This window comes from Plecotus auritus (assembly GCF_963455305.1).
Source record: "Plecotus auritus genome assembly, chromosome: 2".
Lineage (NCBI taxonomy): Eukaryota > Metazoa > Chordata > Mammalia > Chiroptera > Vespertilionidae > Plecotus > Plecotus auritus.
The window spans coordinates 145,610,153-145,619,485 of NC_137771.1; the positions used below are offsets into that span (position 1 = coordinate 145,610,153).

The 9,333-nt window shown below is 36.2% G+C and overlaps 1 pseudogene across 1 annotated transcript; it reads left to right on the forward strand.

Annotated features, from left to right (window-relative positions):
• Positions 1-3,209: 3,209 nt before the first annotated feature.
• LOC308241222 (small ribosomal subunit protein uS8-like) lies at positions 3,210-3,609 on the forward strand (annotated as a pseudogene). The gene has a single exon. The product of its transcript is annotated as a small ribosomal subunit protein uS8-like (transcript).
• Positions 3,610-9,333: the final 5,724 nt, after the last annotated feature.

Consider the following 9,333-nt stretch of genomic DNA (forward strand, 5'->3'; position numbering starts at 1 on the left):
TTCAAATCAGTGGGGAAACAATAGACTATTCAATAAACAAATATGCCAATTGGGTCTCCATAGGGGAAAATATAACTCTCTTATATTGCACATCAGAATGTAAAAAAAGAAACTTTAAAACAAAAACTATTTTTATCTAAATCTAGCTCATCTATGTTGATCTAGATACAGGGGTCCTCAAACTTTTTAAACAGGGGGCTAGTTCACTGTCCCTCAGACCGTTGGAGGGCCGGACTATAGTTTAAAAAAAACCCTATGAACAAATTCCTATGCGCACTGCGGGCCCGGGATGAGTCGGCTGCTAAGCAGGACAGGCAGCGGCACCCGACGGGCTGGATAAATGTCCTCAGCGGGCCGCATGTGGCCCGCGGGCCGTAGTTTGAGGACACCTGATAGAACCTCTTATTCAAAAACAGGAAGATGTGTAAATTGTGTTCATTGGTATATTTTTGTAATAGCAAAACACTGGGAGTAATTTGATATCAGTCAAAAGGGAAATGGATAGGATAAAGCTATTAATATGTTGGAAAATGAACAGCAATTAAAACAAACCAAATATAGAGAAATCTTAAATCAAAGGTGGATGAAAAAGCAAGCTTTAGAATGATTCACATTATAGAATTGCATGTATGTAAATTAAACCCAAAGCAATGTTATAGATTGTTTTTGTATTTATGAATGTAGTAAAAGTATAAAAGCTTAGACTGGAAGGCATATATGCCACATTCCTCATAGTGGCTGTCTCTGGGTAGGAAGGGACTTGATGGAAGCATAAGAGTACAATGTCTTGGCTTGAAATATCTGAGTGTTAGTTTATATTTTGATTCAATTTAGACTCAGTTCTTTTTATGTCCTGAAGCTGTCTGAACACATTTCCAGGAGTCTCAGCTACAATCAAACTAGTTCTTACTATTTGGGAGCAAATAGAGATTTGTGTTCTAAGTGTTGTAATTTTGAGGACAAGTTATAAAATTTGCATTGGAGCAATTATGATCATTTTGTTTTATTTCCCCACTAGAGTACAGTTCAGTAGGAGGGCTTTTATTTCAGTTTTTAAATTTATTTTTGAATCATCTTAGGTTGATAGAGAAGTTGCAAAGGTGGTCCAAGGAGTTCCTTATGCCCTTCACCAAGCTTGCCACAGTGAAAAATGGAATAAATTAATCCCCAGCTTATGGAGTAGTAAGATGACAAATGCAGTCACACATATGGTCAGCTGAGAGCAGCTTGTTTAAAATGAGTGAGTTTTCACCAATGTGAGAGGTGACATGCTTCTAAGATGGAAACAGTGTATGGGAAGAGAATGAAAAGCTTGAACAATTTTTCAATTTGTATCGTTAATTGTATTGTGGCATCATTTTAAATTAAGTATTTCATTTATTTGTATGCAAATATAATTATCATGCATAAGCAAAAACAAAACAAATAATTTTAAAATGTTCATCACGGTTATTGGTGTCACTCACTCTGGTCCCAATTTCCCATATAACCTGTTTCCATCCGTTACACCTGAGCTAGTGTTCTTTTCTAGGCTAGTTGGGTGCTCTGAGCCCTCAGCTGTAATTGACTCTCTCATCTCTCCTGATCATTTCTAATTGTCTGGAGCATCTGCTATGTGTAAATTTCTCATGCCATATTCCTTATCTCTTTACGCAATTTTACTTTCCTATAAAGCTTTTACAAATGAGCTCTACCAACATTCTTTTCCCATTTGCACACTTTCTGATCTTTTGTTTAAATGACTGCTGTAATTATTGCATTGAATCTATTCTATATGTACATACTGCTTGTCTGCAATAATAACAAGCATTTGTGGCAATTGGACATTATCATGGGAACAGAAGTACTAATACATTATTCACCCAAAGACCCACCAATTTCTATGTTCAACCCTTACTCTCCTCTGAGCTTTTGCCTATTCAACAGACTATTGGGATAGCTCTGAGTACCTCGGACTCAACATCTTGGAGACCTAACTAGTAACATCCCCATTAGACCTGCTCTTCTCTCCATGTTTTCTGTTTAGTCAATAGCACCTCCATCCACCAAGATGTGCAAGTCCGACTATCATCCTTGAAACTGGATCTTCTTTCCTTATTTTTCATATCCAGTTTTCTCCCAGGGTATGTTGATTCTGCTTTTCATATACCCCACAAATCTGTCTGGATTCAAGCTACATACCACCATCGGCCACGTGGACCATGGCAACAGGCAGTTTGCCGATCTCCCTGTGTTGTCTGTTGCTGTCCTTCAGTGGGTTCTGTAGGCTTCAGTGGGTTCTGGGGGCAGGCTTTCCAGGATGCAATTACTTCACACATACTCAGACCCTCACACCCTGCTTGCTTAAAACCCTGTCCTCGGGCTAAACACTGAAGTCCCTTATATGACCTGTAAGGACTGGCCCTCTTTTTCCTTGATACCCTTACTGTGCTCCGGCCACACTAATAGCGCATAGTACCATTTCTCCTTTATCCTTGATACCTAGATTGCCTTCTGTGACACCCTACTCTATCTAGTTGACCCTTACACTTTTGTCAGATTTCTCCTTCCATGCCACATCCTTAGAGAAGATTTTCTTGATGTCCCTGAATTGGTCAAATCCTCCCATTATTTGTTTTCAGAGCACTTAGCACCTATTGTCCTTTTTAGTACATAGCACAGCTATACTATCACATTCTTTTGATTAAGTATTTTTCCCACCAGACCTGCACTGTCCAATACAGTAGCCACTAGCCACATGTGGCTATTTAAATGTAAATTAATTGAAATTAAATATAATTAAAAATTCCATTTTCTAGTCATGCCAGATGCATTCCAAGGGACTAAAAGCCACATGTGGCCAGTAGCTACCACATTGTGCAGTGCTGAACAAACAGCGTTTCCATTCTTGTAGGAAGCTCTGTAGGACCGCATGCACCAAACTAAAAGCTCCTCAAGGGCAGATGCTGTTTATTTTCTTCTTTCCTGTTATCTCACTGTCTGTCTGTCTGTTTGTCTGTTTTTGTCTTCCCATTGTATTCCCAGTGGCTAGCAACATTCTGGCCCACAGAAAACCTTCAAAACATTTGTTAAGCAAATGAAAAAATGAATCAATTAATGAGCACCTAAAGCCTTGTGAGGATGAAGTGGAGCTGTTGAAAGTGTCTCCATTTGTTATAACTCTGTGTACTTGCCCCTCCAGTCCTTTTCCCTCCCTCTATGCCTCCATAATGATGCGCATGAATGTCCTGGCTGAGGCTCTAAAGAGTATCAACAATACCGAAAAGAGAGGCAAATGCCAGTTTAGTAGGCCATGCTCCAAAGTCATCCACTGATTCCTAACTGTAATGATAAAGCATGGTTACATTGGCAAATTTGAAATTATTGATGATCACAGAGCAGAGAGAATTGTTACGAACCTCATGGGCAGGTTCAACAAGTGTGGAGTATTAGCCTGATATTTGATGTGCAACTCAAAGATCTAGAAAAATGGTGGAACAATCTGCTCCCAGCTGTTAGATAGGTTTCATTGTACTTACAACTTCAGCAGGTATCATGGAGCATGAAGAAGCAAGGTGAAAACACACAGGAGGGAAAATCCTGGGATTCTTTTTAAAATTATTATTTTAAAAACTTTATTGAATGTATTGGGGTGCCATTAGTTAATAAACTTATATAGGTTTCAAGTGTACAATTCTATAATACATCATCTGTATACTGTATTATGCATCTCCTTCCATCTCCATTTATCCTCCCTTTACCCTCTTCTACTCCCCTCATCCCCCTTTCCCTCTGGTAATCACCATACGTTGTCTGTGTCTATGAGTCGTCTTTTTCTTAATCTCTTCACCTTTTCACCCATTCCTCCAACACCCTCCTCTCTAATAGCTGTCAGTTTGTTTTCTGAATCCATGAGTCTGTTTCTATTTTATTTGTTTCTTTCATCAGATTCCACATGTAAGTGAAATCATATGGTATTTGTCTTTCTCTGACTGGTTTATTTCACTTAGCATAATACTACTTTCCAGGTTCATCCATGCTGTCACAAAAAGTAAGATTTCCTTCTTCTTCTTCTTCTTCTTCTTTTTTCACTGCCAAGTAGTATTCCATTGTGTAAATGTACCAAAGCTTTTTTATCCACTCATCTACTGATGGGCACTTGGGCTGCTTCCAAATCTTGGCCTTTGTAAATAATGTTGCAATGAACATAGAGAGCATATATTCTTTCAAATTAGTGTTTCGGGGGTTTCTTTGAATATATTACCAGAAGTGGAATTGCTGGTAATCTGTCATAAGACAATCTGTTTTTTTTTTTTTTTAAGGAAACTCTATACTGTTTTCTACAATGGCTGCACTAATCTGCATTCCCACCAATAGTACATAAGGATTCCCTTTTCTATGCATCCTCGCCAACACTAGTTTGTTGACTTATTGATGATAGCCGTTCTGACAGGTGTGAGGCGATATCTCATTGTGGTTTTAATTTGCATTTCTCTGGTGATTAGTGATGTTGAGCATCTTTTTATATGTCTATTGGCCATCTGTATGTTCTCTTTGGAGAAGTGTGCATTCAGGTTCTTTGCCCATTTTTAAAAATTGAATTGTTTGTTTTTTGTATTGAGTTGTATAAGTTCTTTATAAATTTTGGATATTAACCTCTTATCAGATGTACCATTGGAAAATATGTTCTCCCATTCAGTGGGTTGTCTTTTCATTTTGTTGATGGTTTCCTTTGTTATGCAAAATATTTTAGTTTGAGATCGTCCCATTTGTTTATTTTTTCTTTTGTTTCCCTTGCCTGAGGTGACATATCAGAAAAAATATTGCTATGAGAAATGTCTGAGATTTTACTGCCTATGTTTTCTTCTAGGATTATTATGATATTGTAACCTACATTATTTAAATTTATTTTTGTGTATGGTTTATAAAGGTAGTCTAATTTAATTTTTCACTTTTTGCACCTATCTGTCCAATTGTCCCAATAGTATTATTGAATAGACTATCTTTACCCCATTGTATGTAGTTGTCACTTTTGTTGAATATTAATTGGCCATAAAAACATGGATTTATTTCTGGGTTCTCTAGACTGTTCCATCTATATGTCTGTTTTTATGCCAGTTTCTGTGCTATTTTGATTACTATGCCCTTGTAGTATGGTTTGATATCAGGTTGTCTGATTCCTTCAACTTGTTCTTCTTTCTCAAGATTACTATGTCTACTCAGGGTCTTTTGTGGTTCCACATGAATTTTTGGAATATTTGTTCTAGTTCTATAAAATATGCCATTGGTATCTTGATAGGAATGGCATTGAATCTATAGACTGTTTTCAGTATTATGGAAATTTTAATGATGTTAACACATTGCAGACCAGTAGTTTTATTGCTAGCTTTACCCAGTGGCCAGATAAGTTTCTATTGAATGAGTACAAAAAATGTTTTACATAAATGTTAAAGGCACGCTTTAAAATTAAATACCCATTGCATTTTGAAGTTATTTATTACATATTTTTACAAGCTAATATCTTTTTAAAGTATGATACTTTGTAAAACACTGTGTAATATGAAATGAGAATTCTTGTGATCCATCTGTAATGTGTTAATTCTTCCTATCTATGAACATGGTATATGCTTCCTCTTAGTTGTATCTTTTTAAATTTCTTTCTTCAGTGTCTTACAGTTTTTCAAGTACAGGTCTTTTACATCCTTCGTGTAATTTATTCCTAGGTATTTTGTTCCTTTTTTTTTTTTTAAATATATTTTATTGATTTTTTACAGAGAGGAAGGAAGAGTGATAGATAGTCAGAAACATCGATGAGAGAGAAACATCGACCAGCTGCCTCCTGCACACCTCCCACTGGGGATGTGCCTGCAACCAAGTTACATGCCCTTGACCGGAATCGAACCTGGGACCTTTCAGTCCTCAGGCTGACGCTCTATCCACTGAGCCAAACCGGTTTTGGCTATTTTGTTCTTTTTGAAGCAATTGTGAATGGGATTGTTTTCTTAGTTTCCTTTTATGATAGTTCATTATTGGTGTATAAAAATGCAATTGATATCTGGATATTTATTTTGTATACTGCTACTGTACTGAATTCATTTTTCAGTTGTAGTAGTTTTCTGATGGAATCTTTAGGGTTCTTCATATACAGTATAACAAATAATGACTGTTTTACTCCCTTCTTTCCAATTTAGATGCCTTTTATATCTTTTTCTTATCTGATTGCTGTGGCTAAGACTTTCAGTACTATCTCTATACATAAAAGCCTAAGCGACCATTCCACTGTTCGACCGGTAGCTATGGTGTGCACTGACCACCATGGGGCAGACACTCAATGCACAGGCATGGAAACATGGAACAGACTGATGAATCTCAGGAGGAAGGGGGGAAGGGAAAGGCAGGAAGAGATAAACCAAAGATCTTATATGCATACTAGAGGCCCAGTGCATGGATTTGTGCACCAGTGGGGTCCCTCGGCCTGGCCTGCAGGGATTGGGCCAAAACTGGCAGTCCGACATCCCCTGAGGGGTCCCGTATTGTGGGAGGACACAGGCCAGGCCAAGGGACCCCACTGGTGCACAAATCTGTGCACCGGGCCTCTAGTGTTAAATAAGAGTGGTGAAAGAGGACATCCTTGTCATTTTCATAATCTTAAGGGAAACACTTTTAGTTTTTGCCCATTGAATATGATGTTGACTGTGGATTTATCATACATGGCCTTAATTACATTGAGGTATGTTCCCTCTAATGCCACTTGCTGAGAGTTTGTATTATAAATGGGTACTGGATTTTATCAAATGCTTTTTCTGCATGTATTGATATGATCATGTGATTTTTATCCTTCATTTTGTTTATTTCATGTATCATGTTTATTGATTTACAGATATTATACCAGCCTTGCACCCCTGGAATAAATCCCACTTGATCATGGTATATTATGTTATTAATGTATTGCTGGATTTGGTTTGCTAATATTTTTTGAGGATTTTAGTATCTATGTTCATCAGGAATATAGGCCTTTAATTTCTTTTTCTTTGTAGTGTCCTTATCTGGTTTTGGAATTAGGATAATGTTGGCCTTGTAAAATGAGCTTGGAAGTCTTCCCTCCTCTTGACTTTTGGGGATAGTTTTGAGAAGGATAGGTGTTAATTCTTCTTTGAATATTTGGTAAAATTCACGTGTGAAGCCATTTGGTTTAGGACTTTTGTTTGGAGATTTTTTTATTGCTGCTTCAATTCAGTTAGTTGCAATTGGTCTATTCAGAATTCTGATTCTTTCTGATTCCATTTTGGAAGATTGTATGTTTGTGGGAATTTATCCATTTCATCCAGACTGTCCAATTGTTATTCACAATATTTTCTTAAAATCCATTCTATTTCTGTGGAGTCAGTTGTTACTTCTACTCTTTTATTTATGATTTTATTTATTTGTGTCTGCTCTCTTTTATTGTTGATGAGTCTGTTTAAAGTTTTGTCAATTTATTTTTTATTGTTTTCAGAGAACCAAGTATTGTTTTCATTGCTCTTTTGTATTGTTTTTTAAGACTTTATTTCATTTATTTCTGCCCTGGTGTTTATTATTTCTTTTCTTTTACTCACTTTGGGCTTTGTTTGCTGTTCTTTTTCTAGTCCCTTTAAGTGTAAATTAGATTGTTTATTTGAAGTTTTTCTAGTTTCTTGAGGTAGGCTTGTAATGCTATGAATTTCCCTCTTAGGACTTTTGCTGTGTCCCATAGATTTTGGGTTGTTCTGTTCTCATTTTTATTTGTGTCAATGTATTTTTTTATTTATTCCTTAATATTATTGTTAACCCAAAAATTGTTTATTAACATGTTATTTAGTATTCAGTTCTTCTCTTGTGATTGATTTCTAGTTTTATACCATATGATCAGAGAATATGCTTGATATAATTTAAATCTTCTTAAATTTATTGAGACTTCTTTTGTTTCCTAACATGTGGTCTATCATAGAAAGTGTTTTATGTGCACTTTAAAAGAATGTATATTCTGCTGCTTTGGGATGAAATGCTCTGAAGATATCAATTAAATCCATTGTGTGTGTCATTTAAGACTGCTATTTCCTTATTGATTTTCTGTCTGGCAGACCTGCTTATCAGTGTCAATGGGGTGTTAAAAATCCTCTGCTATGATTGTATTACTGTCTATATCTCCCTTTTTGCCTGTTAAGATTTGCTTTATATATTTAGGTACTCCTATTTTGGGTGCTTAAATGTTTACAAGGGATATATTCTTTTGTTGGATTGCTCCCTTTATCATTATATAGTGTCCTTCTTTGTCTCTTCACTATAGCTTTTGTTTAAAGTCTAGTTTGTCAGATACACCAGGTGTACCAGTTAATAATGCAGATTTTGTGATCAAAGAAAACACGATAATTTCAAGAAAAACATCAAAAGTGCTTTATTCAAAGTAATGTCCATCGCTAGCTACACATTTTCCCCATCTTTCAGGTAATTTGTGGATACCGTCCCAATAGAACTTTTCTTGTTTTGAGGCAAACCATTCAGAGACCCAATTTTCCATTTCTTTGTACTTTTTGAAGTGCTGCTCAGAAAGTACGTATGCCATAGATCGGAACAAGTGGTAATCTGAAGGAGCAAAGTCTGGTGAATACTGTGGGTGGGTTAATACTTCCCAGGCAAGATCTTTTAACGTGTCTTAAACTGGTTTTGAAGTGTGTGATGGTGTATCATCATGAAGCAAAATCACTTTGCCATGTCTTCTGGCACATTTTGGTTGTTTTATGATCAAAGTGTGGTTCAGATTGACCTGGACATTCTTTATCTTTCACATTGAAATCATCACCTTTAAAGCATTTAAATCAGTGTTCACAAGTATCTTGAGATGGAGCATGTTCGCCATAAGCTTCCCAAAGTATACGATAACTTTCAGCAGCACTTTTCTTCAAAATAAAGTAATGAATTAAAACTTTCCGCAAATGCTCTTTTTTTGGCATGAAATTTGACATTTTTAAGTGTAAAAATATCTATGATGTTAACACCTTCAGAAAATTTGACATATGAAGTTTTGAAGCTTGCTGTCAATACAACAAAATAGCATACATATCAAATCGCATATATATCAACATATGTGTAACTCCATCTAGTGGAAAAAATCTGCATTATTAACCAGTACACCTGATAAGTCCTGCTACCCCAGCTTCTTTTTATTTCCATTTGTATGAAATGGTTTTTTAATCTTCACTTTTAATCTGTGTGTATCTTATGTCTGAGATGGGTCTCTTGTAGACTGCATATATATGGATGTTGTTTTCTCATCCATTCAGCTACCCTATGTCTTTTGATTGGTGCAATTAAGTCATTTACATTTAAGGTGATTTT